The 24,739-nt window shown below is 31.9% G+C and overlaps 1 protein-coding gene across 1 annotated transcript in view; it reads right to left on the reverse strand.

Annotated features, from left to right (window-relative positions):
* The window catches only part of LOC141456829 (RYamide receptor-like), a 110,082-nt gene extending 85,431 nt beyond the window's left edge, over positions 1 to 24,651 (reverse strand). Inside the window, exon 1 of the mRNA XM_074133124.1 lies at positions 24,575 to 24,651. The gene's annotated coding sequence lies outside the window, so the exon portion shown is untranslated. The remainder of the gene's footprint in view (positions 1 to 24,574) is intronic.
* Between the last annotated feature and the right edge of the window lie 88 nt (positions 24,652 to 24,739).

Below are 24,739 nucleotides of genomic sequence, written 5' to 3' on the forward strand. Positions count from 1 at the left end.
GTTCCTTGCCTCTCAATACATGATGCAAATTTCAATAAAAAAAGTAAATAATAAATTTCATAATAAGACGATCAAATAAAGCCAAGGCTTAGATGACTTTAAACGGCATGCCCACGATAGTACATATAACCAAAATAAGCTGGCACAGCTAGTTATGCAGATTACAGATGTGCTAATAAGGATAAAGACGAACAAAGAAATTTTGAATGATATGGCGACAAATTACAATTGTTGTTAACATTTGAGAACAACATTTGTGGTAATTAATAACAAGTTTGTAATAATAGTTTGCTAGAGCTGTCTAATACCTTGCGATATTGTTTATGTTACGAACCTAAATAATTATTCCTTCATTACTATGTATGAGCTGGAACCGGTGCTAAACTGACCTCCACATAGAGGTAGTATGGGTACAGTTCAGTAAATATTGATTATTACTAGGTCAATATTTCTGAAAATAAATTTTGGAAAATGTTTTTCCTAGCAAAACTTAATAACTGGGTTTAGACCGTAAAAAGTTATTTACAAATATTTTTATATTTTTTTTAAACACTATCTGTTTACTGGCGCCTGAGTCTAGGGTATAATCCGCTCTTATGTCACATACGTGTTGCAATGAAAACAACGTATCAAATAAAAACATATCGCGGTAGTAACAAAATAAATAAATTGATAGATGAACAAAGTTTTAAGGCTCTCAACACTTTTACTTCTAAAAATTATACTCATATAAAAAAATAAATAAGAAATAGTGAATAAAACATCATGAGGAGTTAATACGTGCAAATTAACTAAAAACATCAACTTTTACTCGAATAGAAATACTAGACATTGGTTTCAATTTTAGATCAACACTAAATAAAAATGTATTTCACTGAAAATAAATAAACATATAACATAACAGCAAAACAAACTAAGTTGTAAATTACTAGCTACTTCATCTTTTAATGCATGTTGTGACACGCCAAGCGCATTCTTGGATAGCCAATTGTTTCATTGCAACGATGTGCCATTAAGTGTAAAACACCCAACTTGCCGTTGCTCTATCTAATGTTCCAAAGCTAACGTCAAGGCCAGTCTCAGATCTTTTTAACATTAGCGAGAGAAGAGTTTCTAAAATCACTGCCAAATGATGGTCGTCATCTAAAAGAGCAAAAGCTTATTCAACTTAGTGGCAAATGAACCAGGCAAATCACAAATAAAACGCAAAAACAGATTTAATGTAAACTATGTAATTCTTTGTCATTCTTCGCCATGAATGCAGGCAAAAATAAATGCGTATTCCCTCATTATCATTAAATAGGTAAGTGAAAAATAATTTAATAACACTGACTTGATATAGTGCATGGTAGGCAACATCCAGTGTTCTTAAAGTGTTGGTGAGGGTTACCAAGAACGGTAGGATATGAGACTGATTAGAGGTTTCCTTGGAACCTGTGACAAACGGTTTCTGTAAGGTTGGTAAAGAAAGGAATTTGGAAATCTGTTAGTTAGATACATAGCAACCACCCTTTGAGAAATAGACCATTTCTTCTTCTTTCTGAGAAAAATGTTTCAAAAACCCTCTAAAGGAGATTCTAAAAAACTATGGTAGATCAGTTACCTAGACAACCATGGTTTAAGGGAACTGTCACTAATAAATGGGTTGTTACGACAATAAGCAGGCTGAGAGCGAACCAAGCGGTGTGCTGATCGTATCTTTACAGGATCAACAAAAGGTCTTCTTCTCTTTGCGTAGATTGCAATGAGAAGGAGGATTTCAAACATATAATAATGATATGTCCACGTTACGTAGTAGAAAGAAAACGAATGTTTGACTACATATACAGGTATTTAGATGCATCATTTCGCTACGAAGACATAATATTCTCCACCAACATCTATGCGCTTAAATCTATTATTTTGATGAGACAAATTATTGCTGTTGACCATTCTTTGTAAAACCCTTGTCTTGTAAATTATGGTGAAAATGAAAAAATCTATAGCAGAGCTAGCAGATCTATGTATTTAAAAGTTATAACCGATGAGAATGAATGCGAGTAAATGATTAGAGAAGGATTACGTGATTTTAATTTCGGTTAAGCTATAAGGATGGCAGGAATATAGAGTACTGATCCATCCATTAGCTATAGGTTTGTATGTAAATAGTTGTATAGAGTAGAGGGATGAATGTGTGAAGCGAATGTATTTATAAGTAATAATGGAGAGTGAGTGATATTCTGGTGTTAAGCACCTAGACGATGCTGGATGTATGGCGAAAGCCAATGCCAAAAAAAGAACCCTCTAAAGGCTCAGGAGGAACCTTTTAGCGGAGAAAAGAGAGAAGGTTTCATTGGTTTTTCCTTTGTATCTAGGTAACAAATAAAATCCATAACCTCTGGAAATATTAAGTATTAAAAATGCTTAATTCTCCTGAAATTAAATACAATTACTCAATAAATAACAATAGAGTAATTGTAAATCAAAAATGTTATATGAAAAATTTAATTATTTATCAAAGTATTCTCTGAAATTGGCAAGTTCAATGAATGTTTGGAATGACTCTGTAACCATAAACAACCTTTATCCAAAAACTATCAATTAGAACTTAGCTTTCTTAATGCAATACTAAAAGCAGTTCCACTTGCTTTCAGTTTAAGTTTAGCCTTGATGAAAACTGATCGCTTTTAGAACCCTTTTAACCTCTTCACTTTCTAGCGTTCCCTTTACTCTTATTTATTGAGTTGAAAACCTCCTTTTAGAATATCTCAAACGTCAAATCTTCCATGAAAGCAATTGCATATTTTTTTAATTTTGTCACACCCTATTTTGGAAATCCAAGTCACTTTTTATTTACATTATTTTCTTCGTCATTTTGTTCGTTATTTTTAAGAATACAGCCAATAATAACTTTCTATTAATCTTTCATAGGATATTTGATTTATCATTTATCTTTGGCTGCAGTGTTTTATCCAACAAACAAAATAGCAAAGTTAATATGTCTAGCTATCAGCCATGGTGGCCTTACCCTTAGGTGGCAACTTTTATTCGTCATGACATTCAAATACATATGATTTGCTCTCCGCAATATTGCATTCGTGCGATTTTAATTCTTAACTTTTGTACGATACAAATTAAGTTTTTTAAAAAAAATCATAGACAGGGCACCCAATCTACAAATCAACATGCAAAAAAGTACGCTTGGGAGCGCCTACTGTGGTGTGATACTTTAGAATTTACATGATTTCAGTTTTATCTTTCTACCTTCCCTTACCTAAAAGAAAGTTTACATTGTTTTTTCCCCTTCAGGGCTTGCATTTTAATAAAAAAAGACTTTCCGACAAATAAACAAGTTTTCCTTTTAAAGAAAGGAAAATAACTGGGTTAAAATAAAACTCGGGCTATCTTATTTTAAAGTAATAAACATAACTTGTGACGAAAGTGCTTTCAGAAAGAAAACATATTTCTAAATTTTAAGCTCTCGTGACCTAACTCATTTGTTTGAATTCTACATTGTTACAGCCAAAATGTTTTAGAATAACCTTAATTAATTGCTCTAAACATTAAACAAATGTAAATTATATTAAACCCAAGTGATTTTAATAAATTTTAAATAAAAATGCTTTTAATTAGCACTTTAAAAGTTAATTACTTCAGAAGGCAGAAATTTATTAAGTATACAAAGCCAACTTGGAAATTAGAAGATAATTTTTCCCATTTTTTCAAATTATTTCCTTTTGTTCTTTTAGTAAACTAGAAAGAGATTAATTGTGGCGCTAAAACATTAATTGTGACAAGAGTTTTAACAGAAGAATGAATAAATATTAATAATTGTTTAAGTATCAAAAAATAAATAATAAAATCCAAACAAGTTTTCCCTAAGTTAGGGTTAGTTAATTATTTACATAAATCTCTTTTATATCAGCTGGCAATTGACGAAATATTTATTCAAATATTGGGCAGAGACTTTAATATCAGCTAAATTCAAAGGATCAGAGTCATCAGTCCTCTAGATTGTCTATTAGTTCATATATCGGTTCTCAGAGTCATCTCTTGTACTGAGGAATGGTTCAGAATATTAACGCATTTTTTTCTAAAGGTGTCACATAATATTACCTCTTCTTGCATTAAGGCTCCCACTTAGTTACTTAAACATAGTTGTTTAATGACTTCTTAATGATCAGTTTTATCTTAAGAAATGAAAACATATTGCTTAGTCTAAATCAGGTTAGGAATTAGATATATTTTGAGGGAATTTTGTTATATGATAAAGATATGAATACGATTGACACATAGAAATTGATATTGGCATAAAAAAGAGAGCAGAGCATCATTGTATTGGCAAAAACTTACATAAAATAAAAGTTATGTGTTCTCCGCTTGGCCAGCTGTATCTGACAGTCAGTTTTCATGGTAAAAAGAAGTGAGAGATATGGTATATGTCATTAAATAAATGGTACCAATGGTGTAAATCAATAAAAAATAGATTATATTTCTTTCTTTGACATTACAGATCCTTCTGGTCCCGCTATCCTTCTTTCTTTCTAAAACAGACAGACGTTTCGGAGTGTAATTTTCACATATTACCCATCAATAGCCATAAATAAAACCTCATTCTGCTTACTTATTGAACTTTTAAGATGAATGGGCATAAATTATACCATAGCATTTATGGGTTTTAAGTTTTCTGGAATTTAGGATTAAAATAACTGTTATTTTAATTTGCATCACAGCCATAAAAGCTCTTTCAATTATCGATGGTTGCTATAAACAGAACGCGCGCTGTTAGTTGAGAGAGAGCTTCCATTATTAATACATAATAGAATTGTGGTTTCGACTCCAAAGCTACAGTAGTTGATGCTGGAAAAAGTTATGGCCATTGAGCCTTAGTGCTGCTACAGCTCTTGGCAGATTCAATGGGTGTCTTTTTTTTTGTGTAAAGAATTGCCTTATGATTGCCCTCAGCCACTTCTTCTCATTTTCTTAAGGATACATTCCTTGCTAGTAGCGAAATAGTATTTTTAGCGTTGGCTAGTATTATGTAGGGTGAGATTGGGCAGTTCCAATCCTCGACAAGCGGCCCCATTGCGAAAATCACTTCCTTAACCATCCTTAGCGATATCTTCTAGCTCCTGGCAGACACTAAAAACTCTGTTTTTTTCTAGGTAGACAATTACCAGCAATCGCAACTAGTATCGCCTTTGAGTTAGATAATTCTGATGGAAGATCAGTATTCACAAAATTAAACTGTTAGATATTAGAAGGAGATGGGTTGCGACAAGTTATTTATGACCTAGAAGTGGGGCTTTGAGACAAAAAATGTGTAAACCATCAATTTAGGTGACCAAGTGAGCAGCCTTTTTATGAATTCTCCAAAAGAAGCAGAGATGGAAACTTGAAAATTAATAACCATCAAGAGAGCATTACTAAACGTTCTTAAAGGTAGCTCATGTTAAACAGTGCGTTTCTGAAGAAAATAATGAAATTCTGGGAATGGATTAGCTTAGTAATTAACGTACAGGATTCCCACGCGGAGATGATCTCGGGTTCAAATCCAGCTGCTTACCCTTAGATTATCTTCCTTGCAGCTTCTTACAGCTCACTGTCCGGTGATAGAGAGTGTTATCACAGTGAACTGTTTTCACTGTGCCGGTAGTACAAAGAAAAAAGCTTCGAGTCCAATGAAGTGCCTTGAGTTAAAAAAATAAAATAAATAATAATGAAATTCCTATTGCTCCGATGAGAGCAGCAAGAATCTTGAATTTAAGTTATTGTTCATTTTAGAAATATTTGGGTTATGCCAAATATTCAAATAGAAGTTAAAATTTTATTGTTAAGCTTTTGTTAAACATTGTCCGGTGTACTACAAAACCACTAATGTATGTATTTTCTTGCTCAGACCGTTTTAATTTAAACTTAGGTTCAAACAGAATAACTGACTATTCACGTTAAGTGAATTTAGGGAAACATTCAATGTGAAGTTGTTTAGATACTAACCTCAAACGCTTACCCTTTCAACATTCTGTTGCTTGCAGCCCAGTATTGGTCAGATATCTGCAATAAAGTATTTCAGCAATGAGTTCTCACTTGTTATTTCTCTATGGGGACTTATCGGATTAAAAACCGCAATCCTGATGGTTTCGAATATAAACGTCCGAAAGTTTGCACAGACATCAAGTGAAGAAGGTTGATGGCTACTTTCAGATTTACTAAGGGAACGGATAAGCCCTTTTTCTTTCTTCAATTTAACGCCCGTCAAAATCTGAGGTCATAGGTGCCCAAAGCTTTTTTTTTCCGTGTACCGCACGCCTCAGAAAAATGTTTTCTCCACACTGGCAACACTGTTCATGACCCAGACAATCAGCTGTAAGAAGCTCGCAGAAAAGAAGAAAATCTAACAGCCAGCGGCTGTAAGAACGTTGTTCCGTGATTCATTCCTCTTTCATCACGTGGCCAGTCTAATCATTGATAGCAGCCATCCCATTGCTGCTTATTTTAATTTATCAAGTCATTAACAGTTTACTTGCAGGCAACTTGTTGGCTTTAAGTTTTGGAAACTTAAGTTTTTTGGAATTGAATGGAAACCTGATAATTGTTTTATAAAGCAAAACTGCAGTTTTAGGTTAGGTCTGAAAAAGTTCAGGATGTATGGACCGCAATCCGACGTAACTATCTCACGAGATTGGTATGCAAACGTTTTTCTTGACAGTTCTCAGACAAAGAAGAAAAATCCATTGTTTTTGCTGAAACTAAACAATTCTTGGCTATCTCGGTAAAACCTCTTCAACGTGCATGTTTAATTAAAGACACTTAGTAAGAGCCTTTAATTTATTGATTAATTTAAGAGCGCTTTTGAAGAGTATGTAAAGTACGCAAATTGGTTTCCTGAGAAGTTCTTCAAAATGCTTGATACAGTTCTTAAAGGATTTTCTTTTTATTTGAAATAATAAGAATACCCGAATATTTTTGAAGTTTAAAACTTTATTTAAGAAGTGATGCTTGATAGTTATGCTTTTGACAGAATATAATTCTAGACAAGAGATAATGGGGAATTCAATATGATATAGATAGAGTATTAAATACTCTGGCTTGGATAAAGATGGATGGAATAGGTCTTTAGCGCTACTATAATATTGGCGACATTGATTTCTTTGTGGGAGAGGGCCTTATTTTCTGATATCGACATAGCCACATTCTATTTCCTTTTCAGCCCTAAATATACATTCACATTTTCCTTCTTACTATTTGAAAAGAAGTGCATATTTGAACTCATGTAGTTTGTATTGTAACTTCCACTCAAATTTTCTCTAGCATTTTTATTTATCTATTATTATGTTATTAAAATATCCATTTTTCAAGAAGAAGAAGAAAAACTAATTCAATGAAGACTGCACTCAGGTTTAGTATGTAGACTTAGCTGTTTATTGAGGAGTTGTGTCCTGGATGTTCAATAAAGGATTAGTGGTAGAGTCTAATAACTCGGAGGAAATTGCCTTCACGTCATGACGTGTATTAACGGGCCAATCGTGGAATTATGTTTTCCTAAACACATGCTCTTAACTTGGATATTGCTTATTATAAGGCCGACAATATTTATGATGATTAGAAGTCTAAGGCAGGTAGAAATATAGTTTTATTAATTAATTTCTGACAAGCTGGAAAAAAAAATTCATCGGCCATTTTTTCAAGTAAAATAAAAAGTTTTAGCTTTAATTCTTATAGACCAGTTTGAGTATCAAATTGAAATATGGAGGAGAACATTAATTTGGCCAGAATGTTTGTTTAATTAAGCCAAGTTCTAAATATTTTTAAGGGTTCATTTGGTAATAAAACTCACCTTAAAACATTGTTTAATAAAATGGTTAAGTTAAAATTTTTATCAGCATTAGGCACTCTTGAAAATGTATAAAAAAAAAAAATCCCAAACCTTATTTCACATTTAGAAAGAAGCGCAGATGTCCTGAAATGAGAAAAGAAGTTTCCGCGGTTTGTGTGGACAGCAGGATAACAAAAACAAAAAGTATTCTTTTACATTCCAATAGCAAACAGCCGGCCAGCTTCAATATTTATTGAACATTTGTTTCTAAGTGGATTTCAGTTTCACTGAAAAGAAGGCTTCATGTTTTTTTATTTACAGATGGGTTTACGTACAATGCATAAAATAATCCCTTTGTTTCCCATGAAGTTTGGAATAAATTCCCAGGGAGGAATATTCAAATAATTTTGGAATCTATTTGGGTGTAACATATTAACTCGAATATAAGCCAAAATGTTTGAAGGTAAAATGGGGAAAAAGATAAAAAAACAGGGTGGTGAAAAGTGAAAAAGTGTTTATAATCACTTTTCATTTTCCCAAACTGATAGAGGATGATAGAGATAGCAAAATGGAATGTAAGCAGAGAAGGTTTTCATTTGTATTGCGGAGTGTGTTAAAATGCAAAATGCAATGTGTATTTTATAAAAATCTAGAAATATTATGGGCATAACATATTATTATTTTTACCCACAACTTTAAGCCAAGATAAGATTCTAATAGGGCGGCCTTTAACGCCTACGCCACTTTGGATCTAGTGTGGCTCCCCAACTTTACAGCTCGCCCTCCAGACTCGTCCGTTTAATCAGACTCTTAATTCTGGAGAGCGACTCCCCTGGGTAAAGCTCACAGGCATTGGTTTTTCCTACCCAAGAAGTAACATCCTTAGCCAGGACAAGCCCCTCACACTGACACAACACGTGCAGTGCCGTTTCCTCCTCTTCCTGACAGAACCTACAAAGGCTATCATCTGCCAGGTCCATGCGATGCCTGTATTTTCTGAGCCTGCAGTTAATAGGCCTACAATTATCCTTATAGACCCACGGCCTTAACCGATTAATTCTGCAGTCAGCCTCGGCGAATAGCCTTTAATTAACTCCTTCGCCTGTCTCTGCCCAGTGGTGGCAAGCCACCACTCTTGAGACCTACTCTGCACCCATAGTTTAATGGCCGCAGTCTTAAGACACTTGGAGACCCCGAAATAGGGCTCCGGGCCATCGAAGCGTCCCGCAGAGCCTTCCCTGACCACTAAATCTGCCACTTCATTTTCCTTATGTCCTGAATGACCAAATCAGAAAGACCTTATTTTGGTCACTAATTTCCTTCAGGGCACCCAGACAGTCCCAAACCAGCCTTGAATTGACCTAGTATGAACCGATAGCTCGCAGAGCAGCCAACTTTGAGGTAAATAATACGTTTTCTTGAATGAGTCGAATGGGAGATGCCGGTATCTATTTTTTTGGGGTTGGATTTGGCAATTATTATTCGATGCGCAATTTAATTCCCTACGATTTTAATTCAAATTAACTAGTTCGATGTAAATTACTGCATATTATGTAGTACGCCCTCGAATTCTCGATGCACTTTTTTACTGTAAATTTATTTGAAAAGATTTTTGTTACGATTCACACTCAATGGTTACAGCCATCTAGTCGGTGGTAAAGACGAGTCTATACTTTATTATTGAATGTAATTTTAGCTTTTGACCTTTAAATTTTAGAATGTGTTTAAAATTTTAACATTCTCATAGTTTATGTTAGTTAGATATTAGAATTCCACAATAATAATCAACTATTGCTAATTTTATCCTCATTGTTTGTTACAAATGAATGTTTTTGAGTAAACTACGAGTAACTTGTAGATAGTTGGATGATCACGTATCTAAAAACTCCTTTTGCGTTGGCCACCGATATATCAACAACCCTATCTTACTATAACATGAAATAAACTGATGTTAGAGATGTTTACGTATGTTTAAGTAGAGAAATAAATCTACTTTTAATGGACGCTATAAAAGAATGTACAAAAAATCACCCCTTCGATGATATAGTAAAGAAAGGAAATAGTATTAACAGCATAAAGCTGTGTAGGTTTTTGTTTACCTAATACAACTTTATTGTCAATAAAAGCAAAGAAAATGTAACTAACTGCGACCTTGTTTACTAGGTTATACACTAATCGTAGAGCATTCTCATAAAAGGTGAAACAGTAATGCATATTTTTCATGTGGATTTTTTGTAGTTGTATACCTATCAGGTGTCGTGGACGGAAGCGGATAGTAAAACTTAATTTTATAGTAGGTTATAGTAAACTTTAGGGTAAAAAGAAAAAAAATTATAGTGAAATGCATGCATGTATAAAGGAACTTCTAACCCAATTTCCTATTAAAACCAAATGCGGTTTTTGCTTATTTAAAATTATGTTCATAAATAATATAAAACTAATTACCCAATAAACCCAATTCAGAGAATTTTCAACCAAATAACGTTGTGTCACTTATTCAAACAATACAAATAATATGGTTTGAACTCGATTTTCTTGACTGCGAAAAGATATTAAATTCTTGATGCTGCTAGAAGTTATAGAAGACTGTAAAAGTTATCTTGTTGTAAAGAAGTACTCTAGCCTGGGTGCCACGTAATAGAGTGTTTCAGGAAATGAGATAGGTTCGCCAAATTAAGCGCGCCTATCCTTTAAGTATCTACTTTTGTCCTTTTCTATAATTACTGTTTTTTTGTTTATATTACATTAAACTCAGGAGAAGTTCCGTTTCGAGTAGAGTGGAAAATTTTAGCGAGTTTCGAGCACTTCTGAAAAAAATTGTTATTTATTTTATTTGTTTAAAAAATATTCTTGTATATTAATATAACATTTAAACGCAAATTTTTAAGAAGTATTCGCTAAAGTAAATTTATGTCTGTTAAATAATGGAAGCGGAATAAATTAAGAACTATCTATGAAGTGAATAATTTCGTAAAGGAATAATTTTGTTCAAGAAATCTAAATGAAGATTCGGCTGGAAAAAGGGAAAATTGATTTTAGCCCATTTGTAGTAACCAAATTCTCATATCCTTAGAATATGGTTTCCTAAACAAGTAAAAGAGTGAGTTAATCGAGATCTAAATCTAAGATTCCGAAATCTTTAGTCGAGAATGCGAGAGACTAGACGATAACTGTTGACAAACAGAATTTATATAGTTTTAATAGATTTGAAAAACTGGCTATAAACAACAACAAAAAATTTTAAATACTATTGTATGAGTTCACAGACAAAGTTCTTTAACAAACAGAGAGCAATGTTTTTATCTTTATAATTTTGAGAAATACAGCTAAATAATATATCAGCTAAAAAATAAATTTTAAGGGAAGTAGGGCAAAACTTTTGCTTTTCATAAGCAGAAGCTGATATAATCTCACGAGCAAACAAAGTAATGAAATAATTAATTTTAAAAACGAATTTTATCAAATGAAAAAAATGTTTTGTTTTATAAGATAATCTGTAGCTTGACATCATTGGCAGAAACATTCCTTTCCTCTTGGAAACAGCAGACTATTTGTAACAGAAATTTTGAAAACAGGAGAGAGCTGATAAAATTACTGGTTAAGTTAACATAATCACGGTATTGTAACATGAAACCCAACCATCTGTTCAAAAAAAAAAGTTATTTTGTTAGTGGTTTTACAAATTAAAACTGTCCGGTAGGACAGTTGTATAAGGGTTGATCGTCAAAAACTGCACGAAAAAGCGTAACGTTGAAAAACACCCAAATTTGACAATTTTTTTCTCTATTTTTATAAAAGGGAAAATTCCCAAATTTTCTTTAAAATATAGGGCAAACCCTCCTTTATAACTAACTGTATGTAGATAAGCTACAAATACTGTATAAAAAAAAAATCTTCAAATTAATGTTTAGGTAGTTATCTTCTTACTATCAGTTGATTAATAATAATAAAAGTTATAGGAGATAAAATCAATAAAGAATTTATGCATTAATATAATTCAACTTTGTAAAAGTTAGTTATTAAGTAATAAATATAAAACTAGGACGGCAGAATCACGAAATCTGAAGAAAAGTAAACACACCAAGGCAAAAATTAATTTATTCAACACGCTATCTACGTAATTGCTCTTAATTTACTTTCATTCTTTAAAAGAACTTTAGCTCTGGATATAAATATATTTGAATAGACTTGTAGACAAGATATGTATTATGCATCTATTTTTGTTTTTATGGTTCTTAAATATTTGATAACAATTAAGTTGATGGCACACTAAAGTAGATGGTAGGTAAACGAACTTTTTTTAATAAACCCATATTCCCTTCGGAATGACAGTTAAGTTCATCAGGAGAGCAGGAAAATTATATACAAGGCCCTGCAATGTGCCCTAAACTTTGGCCTTATTTACTTTAGAATTGGTTCCTTTTTTCAAGAATTAGTTTTGCCATAGAGAACGATTATTTAGGGTCAAGAATGTTTTATAAGCTTCAAATAAAATTATATTATGTAATTAAAATTCGATGCTTTATTTTAACTATAGAAAAGTAAAAACTATTCTTACAATTGCGTCGAAATGTCTGAAAAAATTAAAACAATAGGTCTGATATCGAGAAAATTTGAATATCGACCAGAATCACTCAGTGAAACAAAGAGGCAACTTCAGCACTAGAATGGATGAATTATGCATGCAATCGAAAGGAGCAATTCAAGTTCCAATAGACAATATGTTAATGCTTTGAAAAATAATTACTAAAATTCTAAGTTTCTTTGACAAAATTTGAAACAAAGACTGCATTAATTTTGTACGTTTAATCTAAGACATTTTTAACACATTTCTACATTTTTTCTATTTTCTTAATTTTTATCATTTAAATCGTAAATTTGTGAACAGTTGGTATGTGGTACAGTTGTAGTGAAAAAAAAAAAAACCACTGAAGAAATCGTTACCACTTTAAACGCCTCTTACAGTTGTAAGAAAAGTTCTTAATTCAGAAGTAGAAGGAATAGTTGAGAAGGGGAAACATTCTCGTTCACCTCCTTTGGTTGTATTGGTTTGATTCTCTTTTCCTTTCCATCGAAACTGAAGAATTTTTAAACAGATACATAGAAGCATAGACGTAAATTAGGGTAAATATTCTTTTGAAGCCTAACTTCAGAATGAGTTTCAGGATCATCAACAATCTTTTCAAACATTCCGTCGAACCACAACTGTAACATTCACCCATTCTTCATGGCTAACATATCATTAAGTAAGTAATCGTAACTTGGCTATGGAGACAATAAGAATTGTCACTTCGTTATCTTCATGTTCACATTTCTTAAATTTCTCAAACCATAACAAGATATTTTCTCCGCTAAGTAGATTAGCAAAATTGTTTGTAAATTTGCATTTTCTTTGTGATATAAATAGTTTCTCGTAGAAAAGAATAACTTAGAAAACCACCAAATAAAACATTTTATTAAAGTGTAATCAGTGAATCACAACAAATTTTATTTAGTACAGAGAAGATAAATAACACAGGAAATAAACTTTTTTCAACAAAATATTGTTCTTTTTTTTTTCCATGTTAGAATGATAACTATAACAACAGTTTCTAAATAGATGTTAGAATAAAAGCACGCGATATCGTAACAGTCATGATGACTGCTATTGTAAGGATAGCACATTGGATAAAGTAAATTATTTGGGAAAAGTTCTGAGATTTTAAAAATAATAATCAACCTAAATAAACAGGAATATGAACCTTTTTAAAATTATTTTTAATCAAAATAAGAAAATTTCAAATTTTGTACTCACTTCCTTTAGTGAGCAAAAATAAATCACAATTTTAAATATTTCTTTTTAAGATTGTCCGCAGGTATTTTTTTTTTTATGTTTCTTCAATCTTTTTAAACCTATTGTATGGGGAGAATGAAGGACTCGAAATAAAGCTTCTAAAACCGTTTAGAACAAGAGGTAATTTGGCAAAATCCACGCAGATATCTTTCACAAAAAATGCAGGCAAAGTTGGGTCGGCCTTGAGTAGGAGGTGTTTAATCACTGAGCATCAATAAAAATTTGGTAAAGATTCTCTTCAAGGAGCGTTGGACGAAAGATCATCCCAGAATAAAATAATTGAAGAACCCTGAAAAAAGTCAGCATAATGTAGATATCAGAAGTTGGCGCTAAAAACAAAAAAAAAAGAGTGGCACCTCTTTAAATGCCAGTTAAATAAGAATGAGGATTAAATGAATTATTGTGGGTCTAAACACTGAGTTCATAGTAACAATAGCAATAATAACAATAACAATAATAATAATAAATTAGGCTGTTTATTAAAACAGCTGAAAGGTGCGAATGGAAGTAATGAGTTCTTGTGCGAGAAGGCTTTGCAGATAGCGTGATGTAATACAAGTTAGTTGCTTACAACAAGTGATGAATGCGAAAACCGATTCTCAACACAAAAGAGGCAAGAATAGTGGCTGACGAGAGAAGAAAAAACAAAGAAGGTGCAATAAATCGGAAGTAAATCGCAATCTATTCAGATGAGAAAATTAGAAGTATCACACTGGTAATACTTGGCCATACGGTCCAGATCAGATGAGCAGTACTGTTCCAAAATTCTCAAGGAAACTGATGAGGTTGACCAAACAATATTATCCAGCAATGGTTTAACCAAACCATATTTGCAATTTTTTCAACAATTTTCTATTTCCATTGCTAACATTATTTCCAAAACAGCAAAGGTAAGGACAAAAAATTATTAATCTTGTAGTTAAGATAAAGGTGGATAGAATGTTTTTAGTTTGTTTTTCTGCCGGTTAGTAACCTCTTTATCATGGCGCTGGTACGGTTTCTTATCAGTAGGTTCCTCTGTGTACGAAATTAATGGGGAAGATCGAGTTGTCAAGACAAGAATATTTTCTAAAATTACAAAATTTAAATGCAAACGAAGGTTTGCAGTAGGAAAAAGAAAAACTTTAAGAATGTAATATTTATTCAACCACAATTATCCGAATACTACAACACTTAAGAATAAATAACTTTATATGCAAATTGTTCTTTAACTTAGGTTTAACAAAGACAGCATAGAACACTATAAATCTTTTTGTTTTTATGTTTATTTTTAAATTTACACCTGCACCAGTTGCTCTCTTAGTGACAATGGCAATATTAATGACACTACTACAAACTTTGAGGAGAAGTTACCCAGCGGTAACACTCCCTAAGTCATCTTCAGGGTTAACTACTCTCTTCAGATGAGAGAAAATTGCGGGGCCACTGGCGATTTAATCGCCTCGGAGGATCATCATGAATGTGACAAAATGATATATGGCGGATAAGAGGATTGGAATGAGAATATAAATTCTAATGAAGGATTTTTAAGGCAAGCTATAAAAATATACACAAAGGTACACATGTCCAAGTCTGTGTGGATGGTTAGATTTGAAACAAAAAAAATAAAGCGTTAACGCTAGTGCGAAAAATGTTCTGAAAATAGTTTGAAGAGATTGAATTCTTTGAAGATTTCGTTGAACCCCACAGTTCAACTCAGGTGGGTGTTAATATAAAAGTTTATAACAGTCGTTTGTTATGAAGTAAAAGATTAGATCGTTGGTAGCAGTATTCTGAGTAGAGATAGCACCTGTTAATTTCAGTTTGTTTAAGTCTTGTTTATAGGGTTCCGAGTCAATATTTTGTCTAAATACAGCCCAAGATAATGGGACGCACTGGCAGGGGGAATAGGAATTGAATCTTTGTAGATTGGAGGAAGAGTGATACAATTTTTTTATTTAAATCAATCAAGAATAAGTAGAAAAGTTTTGCTAAAAAAACAAACAAATCTGTGATTTGGCTTGAAAAAAACAGGTTTACAAAACTAGCACGATTCTAGCAGGGAAATGGTTCTTACAAAATATTGAGCCTCCAAGACTCAGAGTATGCAGTATACTCGTAATGCGCAATCTCTGATTGTGTAATGAGGCAAAGCAGCACTTCCATTCAAGTTAGGTTCAATAAGTTTAGAATTTCCCAACTAAATTTGATTTATTATTGTTATACAGGAGTTAAAATCGTGTTGAACCTGAAATATTACTTCAGAAGAGAGTTTAACTCCTTCCGTTCCATAGTAAGCTGACTTCTCCCATAATCATATTTTAAATAAATGCGTCATACCTACTGGGTGAAAATTAATAGAATAAATTTTGGGCCGTTTTCGAGACAATTTCAAAAAACTAGGAAACCTATTCGTTAATGTAGCTTTCTGGTTGCTTCAATTCGTCTTCTATTAGCACTAAATGAATATCAAATTCAAACTATCTGGATTGCGAGTTTGTGACATCACAAAACACACACATTTATACATACAATATATACACCAGGAAAGCTGGAAGAGATCCAGCAATCATAATTAAGTTTTCAAAAACCACATTTCATGTGTGGAACCTAAAATCGAAAAACCTGCACAAATGTAATAAATTCGACAATCGAAGGATAGGAATAAGTAAAATTTTAGAAGTACTGTGGTTTAGAAACGTGATAAAAACATTCATTAAAATAATCTGAGACGCTTTTTAGACATTAATGTAGAAATTCGGATTCGTCACTAATTCATTGGCTTTACATTTAACAAGTAAAATCATTGTTCAACGCCATGATGGTGAATGAGAAAATAAGCATTAATAAGTAACTTGGTAATTCAAGAAATAAACTTTTAAAAACTAAGTTAGAATCATGGAAGATTCAATTACAGAAATGAATCATCACTGCAATTGCAAGAAGCATTGGCCAAATACTTCAAATCAAAGAAATTTTATCTCAAAAAAAGATATTTTTTGATAAATGGACTTACATATCACAAAATGTGGAAGTAACCAGAAAATTCAAGTTGAAATAAGAAACAACAAAAATCGGTATGAACCAGTACGAACGAGGGTACTTCACCACATACAGGCGATAAAGATTATTTATCCAATATAAAAAAAACAAATCTTTCTTCGCAATCTGTAACTGAAGCGATAGACATAGAAACTGTAATTAATTTGTCAAGAATTTATTGAGTAATTAATTGAATATATCAAGTAATTAATTTCGAAGAACAACGAAGGAATGTTGTAAAATGTGAATTAGCCAAGTGTACTCCATTTCTTCTGCTGACATTAACTTTGGTAAAAGAAAAGGAATATCAGCGGAATTGAAGGTTTCGATAATTCTTTGGTTAATTTCATGGTGAAATAATATCCGCTAAAAAGGCTGAACTTAAACAATCATAAATTATACTTTTTTAAAATATTTTTGTCTTGGCATCGGTATTGCCCTTACAGTCATCATATCAGTTGATTTGTCAGTATATAAAAATTATATGCGAATAAATAAAATGTTTAAATGTAAACCAATTGCTGTATAAATATATACCTAGGACATTCAGATGAATTTACCGTAAATATTTCAATTCTAAGTATATACCTACTAAATTTTTGTCTGTATCTGTTATAAAACCATAAATTATATATATTGCTATTGTTGCTGCCCAAGACGTAAACATAATTGAAGGGGGGTTATCTCTTAATATAAATGGTTGTAAAGTTCTTTTCTCTGTTTCCTGTGCTTCCTGTATTCTGTTATTTCTTGATTATATGCTCTGCACAGTCAACCTCATTACATTTCTCACATAAGTTAGTATTGCGTTTCCTGATTTTATATAAATGATCACCGCAAATCGCATGGTTTGAGCGTAACCGGAATGCTGACAACTGCTAACAAATCTCTTGCTTACGAATTCTAAATTCCGAAACCATGGTTTATTTATATTAATGTAAATTGTACTTCTAAATCTTTGAAAGTAAATAAAATATAAATTTAGAAATTAATGAAAGATGAGAATATATTTGTTGTACCCTCAAACGGATCAAAAATAATTATTAAGACATTTTTGTAAAAGATGTGAGGCTGTAATACCGAGTATTAGAGTGGTTAGAGGATTATTTCTATTTAATAAATACCGTTAGAGAGAGAGAGAAAGTGAATGAGGGATGGAGAGTAATGGTGAAAGACCGCCGAAAAATCTATATTTTGTTAAATATGTGGCAGCTGTACAAATCTAGACTAAGTCTGTAAGACAGCAGTACAAATCCAGACTAATACGAGATTAGAAGAAATGGATGGGCTAAAGAGCATTAAATAGCACCATTCGTAGTCTTGAATCCGCCCAGCATCTTTATTAAGAAAAATCTGGAGCGAATTTTCATACAACTTTCTCTCACTACCATTATCAGCATTCTAACATAATTCGGTTTTTTAATTTCGAGTCATATTAAATTATAATCAATATAACACAGTTTGTAAAAAGAAATCTTGATTTTTTTTCCCACTTATTTAAAATACTGCTTAGATTAAAGTGATAAATTTTGCTTTAAATTTTACTTAGTTTAAAGTGTTGTAAAAAGAAACCTGCAAATTCGTTCGACAGTCCCTTAATGAAGTTATTTTTACGTTTCATTAAACAACAGTATTATTCTCATTTCTTACTATTATAATTATTATTTTTTTAAATTCACTGAATGTTATAAATAGCTTCCACTAAATAGATTCATGCTTCAACAAAATTAAACAAGAAGTGGAATTAAGACTGAATTCTTAATTAAAAAGAAATGAGCATCCATTTTAAGATTTCTTATTAAATTGAAATAAATAAAAGAAAGGTTTCACTACATAAAATAATGCTAAGAGTCCCCTTAGTTATTATGGCAGTCCTACTTAACAATGCACTTACCCTTTGTTTAAAGTGTGCCCTAAGCACTTCACCCCAGTTTTAATCAGTTTTTTTTATGCGACATTCTAAGGTATTTCTGTTTCTGTATTGTTTTAGAAGTATAATTATTAGACAGATTTTGTTATTATAATGAATTCTAAACATTGAACACAGTTTATTTAATTCAAAGTTTGTCTTAAATATTTAGTGATAACTCTTTTAATATATTAATATGTGCATCAACTTCTTTACTTAACTGCGTCTACCTTAATCTTTACTTTCTGTATATCTTTATTTTTAATTGGGTTTGGTTAGTTATTGAAAGACAGATATTTTTCCTTTTTTTTCCTTACAATTTGGCCAAAGCTGTATGCCTTCTCCTATTGCCATTGTCTTTATTTATGACTATTATTATGAGGTAACTACAAGGAGGCATATTTTGTTTGGTAATTAAATAGAAAATAATTCTTTTAAAGCCTACAGGTATCAAACCAAATAATATATTTTGAAATGAGTTGGGCGAATGTGATGCAATCGCCATATTTTTTTTTATTTAGAAATATGATTTATCCTCCAACCCACTTTAAAGATGAAATGATTTTTTAGAAGACTTTAAGCAACAATATTATCAACAAATTATGAACTGTAATAGTTTTCCTCTGCATAGAGAACTAGAATTTAAATTAAATAGCCATTACCTACATAATTCCTCATTGTTATTAGATAGTATTAGTTGGATCTTAAAATATAGAGGAGATTTATTGAATCTGAATTATAAACATTTTAAGACTGACAGTACTAAATGTGAGATGTGTGGCTACATTGAAAACGAGGACTTATTTCACTTTTTAGGTATCTGTCCAGCATTATGCAAAGTAAGAAAGGTCTGCTTTAATTAATATTTTCTAGCCGCCAGCGCCAGTGAGATACTTGAGTACATAACGGGAAAGATTTGAGATGTTTAACAAAATATTGTAAGCATGTTTATCAACTCAGGACTTGGTACAATTTAGAATAATCCCTATTGACTGGTGTCCCTTTGTATAATAAAGACTGCTCTTTTTTCTCTATATATTTAAGTCGGAACTTGTTTTGTTTTTCCTTATGCCAGTTTCGAATTATTTATATGTATTTTGCTCCTTTATAATTATTTTCATTGAAGTATTTATTGAGTTATCATAACCAGACTCCACTCTGACGGTCCAAGACCAAGAGGTGTCTTTGGTTGTAACATAAAATACATTTTAGTGCTTATTTAGTTATTTTCTTTTGTAATTTTGTAATTTTATGTTATTTATGAATATAAATGTAAATATTAATTAATAAAGGCATTTTTTATTATTATTAGAATTGGTAACAGTTAATTTTGGCTTTACTTAGACAGAACTTCATATCTTTTAAAGATTATCTAATCCAACGGTCGACAATAAGACATATTAATAAATTGTTAAGATAAAAAAATTATATCGCAACGATGTGAGGCAGTTAATTGAGTAAATTGAGTTTCTGTAATTACAGTCAAAATCACAATTTCTCTGAACATTGAAAGTTGACTGCAAATATTGCCTATAGCATTGTTATTAATATTCGTATAAACCTTTATAAACAATAGCCTGGAGTTGTCATATGCTTAATTGCGTTATTATCCAGCTCTTAGAAATACAAATTCATCAAATATTAATTAACAAATTTTTGACTTTGAAAATTATTCAAAATATACATATATATTTTGTAACAAACATAAGGCAGATATAGAATTATTCAGTATACACAATGGTATAAGAATATTAAATACGAAATGTTAATATGAAACATCGAATGAAATAATTTACAAGTGAACAATATACAAAATTAACAAAATGCAAGAAATTATTAATATAAAACAAAGCAACATAATCGATAAATCATAAAAATAATAACAGATATTTCCACGGAAATTGATTTACTAAAGAATTGACAGAAATAGGTAAAGAAGGAGATTTAAGGATACATCCCAAGTTGATGATATTGACACTACTATAGCTATTGTGTTGGTCAGAATATGTCAGAGAAGTATGCTTTGAGATCTGTATAGTGGTTTTGTCTTCGTTCGAATTTTGGTCTGCTGAGAATATTGAGTTATATTTAGCCCCCTTAAGAGGGAGAGAACACAGAAGTGAGTAGTGAGTATTGTCAGAGTTGGTGGTGCACCGAGGGCATGTGCATTCCAGAGAAAAAGAAGTGCAGTAGTTTCTGGAATATATCCTGAACAATCTCCTAGTTTCGTACGTGGGCCATATTTCTGTGAACGTTGTGAAATACGAGATATTCGCATTTCCAAAGGTTACGATATTTCGCTAAAACTTGTTAAAAACGCTGTTTATCACTGATGTCTCTGTAGTGGAGATGATTTTTTAAATTTCGCTAATAGTTGTTTTAATCTTTCTCTCATTAAGAGTAAGTTTTTATTGGTGCGTAAAACATTAGACCACTTGACAAATAGAATTCTACTTAGTAGTTGTAAGTAAGGGAGATTTCCAGTTTTTGCCCAGTTCCAACTGTCGAAATGAAATTTTTGAGAGCTCATCATCAGATATGCATAATACATGGAGCCATCAGTTTAGCATTCTCTTGGAAATTTTGAATTTGGACTGTGCATTTGCCAAGATTCAAATGTTAAGAGTTAGTTAATTTCGCTGAAGATGAAGTAATTTTAAAAGTGTAAGTTGAACTTTTTCTATTAAGTATATCTAAATAGTTCGGTACGCAAAATTAGAATCCATATCCGTAAAGGGTATTTTCTAACGTGGCCTATTACAATTTATTTTTTATGCCCTATTTGTTCAATTTGCAGTTTGGTAACACGTTGAACAAGCATTGACTGCCCTATATAAATTTTCACTAGCTAGTGAAGGGTACTTTTTGTACTTAATATCATTTGTGTGCTCTAGTTTTGATACCTTTTTATGTCTACTATCTTGGGAAAGAAATGTGCCATTTGTTTTTAGCGAAATTATTAACCATTGATAAACGTGTCACCCAGGATCACCCGTTTTAGTATTTTAAAATTTTTGCTCCAAACTATTGCTATAATATGTTCAGCTAGATTGTCAACTCTGAAATAATGAGAACTGTATCTTCTGAAATGAAGCACAGTTGGCTTTTAGTTTGTGGTTAAGTCGAAGATAGAAAAGGGTGGACCACAGTGTCAAGCTTATTAACCCCCAAGCTAAAGTTGAACTCACATTTTTTAAAGCTGGCACATAAGCAACATAGCCAAAGGTTGGTGCCATATTTATAGTACTTTTGTAGGGCGTTTTAAATTATCTTATTCTTTTTCAAAGCAGCTAAGTTAAAACCTCTTCTTGTGAATAACCTTTTGCCCCCACTGATTTTCTTTTTCTTTTTTAAAGATTTAATTTCATCTGTAAGAAATAAAAGATAAAAAACTCTCACAAAATTATCTCGGGGAATAATTCTCTTCTGAGATACAATTTCAATGACTTAACACAATTAGATGTGTTCTATTAATTTTGAAAAAGATTGAAATTTGAGAAGGTTTATGTATTCTCAAGTCATTTTTTTTCTGGCAATAAATTCTACACAATGAACAGCTTCTCTAGTTCAATTTTATATTTAAATTTTGAAAGCATCTCCTCATTCTGATTAAAATTTTCCAATTATAAAGTTTCTATTGGACTGGAATGGTTGCCCGCTTTCTAAAAAATAATTATCTCAATAATTACTTCGTTCACATTTTGGTTCTACTTTATTGATCAATCAGCTGATATCAAAGTGATGGAAGAGATTAGAATTCCTGTTAAAGGAATCCATTTTTTACTCCTCATAAAAAGTTATTTTAAACACCTAAAGTACTTTTCAGCAATTCTATTATCTTTTAAATTTTTTGTAGATAAAACACTGTCCAAAAAGGAGAGTTATATAAAACATTAAGCCCCTAATGTGGGATAAAAAATAGTTTTTTATCTTTATCACTGACTAATTTTAAAATTCCCTAAGGTTTACTTCAGGCGGAGTAATGTAATAATACCAAATTACAGATTGCTTCATTAAACTCTTCTACCAAGCAATATCTTCAATCGCCCTTAACTAGATAAAAAATTTATTGAAATTTACAAAATGTTCAGTCAGCTAATTATTTATCTTCTAACTAATCTGACCACTGTCTTTTAAGACGTCTAAAGTGTGGTCTGGAAATGTTCTGGAAGATAGATGTTGCACAAGTGGATTGTGATGAGATTGAATGTTAAGATGGAATTTTCAGTAACGTGTTTTTGCAACTTGTGTGACGAAAGGAATGTTTAAGTTTGTGTGAATGGTTTAATTGGTGACGTAGAAAGGAGCGTTTACTATTGAGCGAAGAAATTTAGACTGCACGGACTGGATCTTTTGGAGATTTGAGCGTTTGGTTGAACCCCACAGTTCGATGCCATAAGCCCAGACTGGCTTTTATATATGTACTTACATAAATAAGTCCTTTATTGTCCAGAGTGAGTTTTGATCTAATAGTCTTTTCAGTTGAGGAAGCGTCTATTGAGTTCTGTTCTCTTAACACGTGTAAGTCTTTTGTCGAGGTAAAGCCCAAGGTAGCGGACTACGTTGACTGCATGTGAAGGAATTAAACTGTAAAGGAGGTAATGTTTTGTGATTTTGTGAACTTAGCCCATTTTTTGAACCATTTTTCTATGGAGGTGAGGTGGGACTGAAGGTTTCTGTGAGCTATTACTGGAACTTAGATGGTAGTATCGTCAGCATAGGTGAGAAGAGTAGTTTGAGGATGAGTAGGTATGTCTGAGGAGTAGATAGTGTACAGAATGGGGCCTTGCGAAATGTTTCATTTAAATTTTTTTCTTGATTATTTTTTTTTATTTAAGAAGCTAAACTTCTTACAGGACCCGGGGCCGTTTCAATGCACAATCATCTTCTGCATAGCTTTATCTTGTATGCAAACCTACTAGAGAGAAAAATCTAAAGGCGCAGCTGGACTCCAACCCGGGAACATCTTGCCCAGAGTCTAGTTTCATCACTGAACTGATCTCCTCTCTTGTATTAAAAATTTTAACTTTCAAGATAAACTTAATTTTCCAAAAATGTATTTATTTTCCCTTAAATACTGTATAATTGTTACAAAACAATTTATATGTAGCGAAATAATTGCAAACTTCTATTCAAACAACTATCTCTAAGATGCAGAAAAATATCTAATATCAAAGAGGTCGCTAAATCAATCGATCTCCAATTAGCTTTCCTGTTACGAACATTTAGTTGGGAACATGGACCACTCTTAGATTGAGAAATGATGCAATTCTAAATCATGATTTTTGTGGAAGTAAATGCGAATACTTTGTTCCAGGGGGCTCATCAAGAACTGTGCTCATATCAATTAGTAACTAAATTTAAAAGTGATGATCTACTTTGATCATAATAGAACTTTTAAAAAAATCAAATGAAACGCAAATATAAGGGTTCAGCCGACAATTTACTATTTTGCAAGAACGGCGAATAGAAAACTTTAGAATGGATATTCGGGTGTCAGAATTTTTTTGGAATTTACTTTTTAAATGTAAGAATATATTTTGATTTAAACAATACCCAAATCGTCCTTCAGACGATTCTTAAAGTAGTACGTGTCAGTAATGACGTAGGATTAGAAATTAAAGGAGCGTGGTTTTAGTCGTACTTCAATTGATCAACCAGCGTAACAGCTTAGTTCTAAGAGGAAATAATAGTAATAATAATAAGTTCAACAATTTGTTGTCTGATATACCCAATTTTCCCGATTTTTCAAATCAAATTTTTGTAGTAATGTACATTTCACAGAAATTAAATAAATAATTCTTAAGCTATTACTCGAAGAAATTCAAACGTAGAACCTTTTCAATGTTACTAGGGTAAAGTTTTGAGGGCATATGTCTATTGTTTGCAGCATTAAAAGCAATTTTCAGTAAATAAAAAAATTAATAAAAAACTTAAATCTGTTTCCTCGAAATATAATTTATATTCGTAGTTTTTTTTTTTTTTAAATAAAAGAATAAATAAAATAGTTACTTGCCTTTAGTTAGATGACGTATTACACATGACAGGTAGTATAACGTGGACCTTGTACAAAGACCGGATGTTGAATGGCACGCCATCTGCCGCCTCTCAACCGCCTCACCAATTATAAAGTGCATGAGCGCATGCGCCACTTACTTCTTCTAACCGCCCCCACGTGTAC

This window comes from Rhodnius prolixus, unplaced genomic scaffold (assembly GCF_049639745.1).
Source record: "Rhodnius prolixus isolate KJV_2025 unplaced genomic scaffold, Rpr scaffold_1, whole genome shotgun sequence".
In the NCBI taxonomy this organism is placed as follows: domain Eukaryota; kingdom Metazoa; phylum Arthropoda; class Insecta; order Hemiptera; family Reduviidae; genus Rhodnius; species Rhodnius prolixus.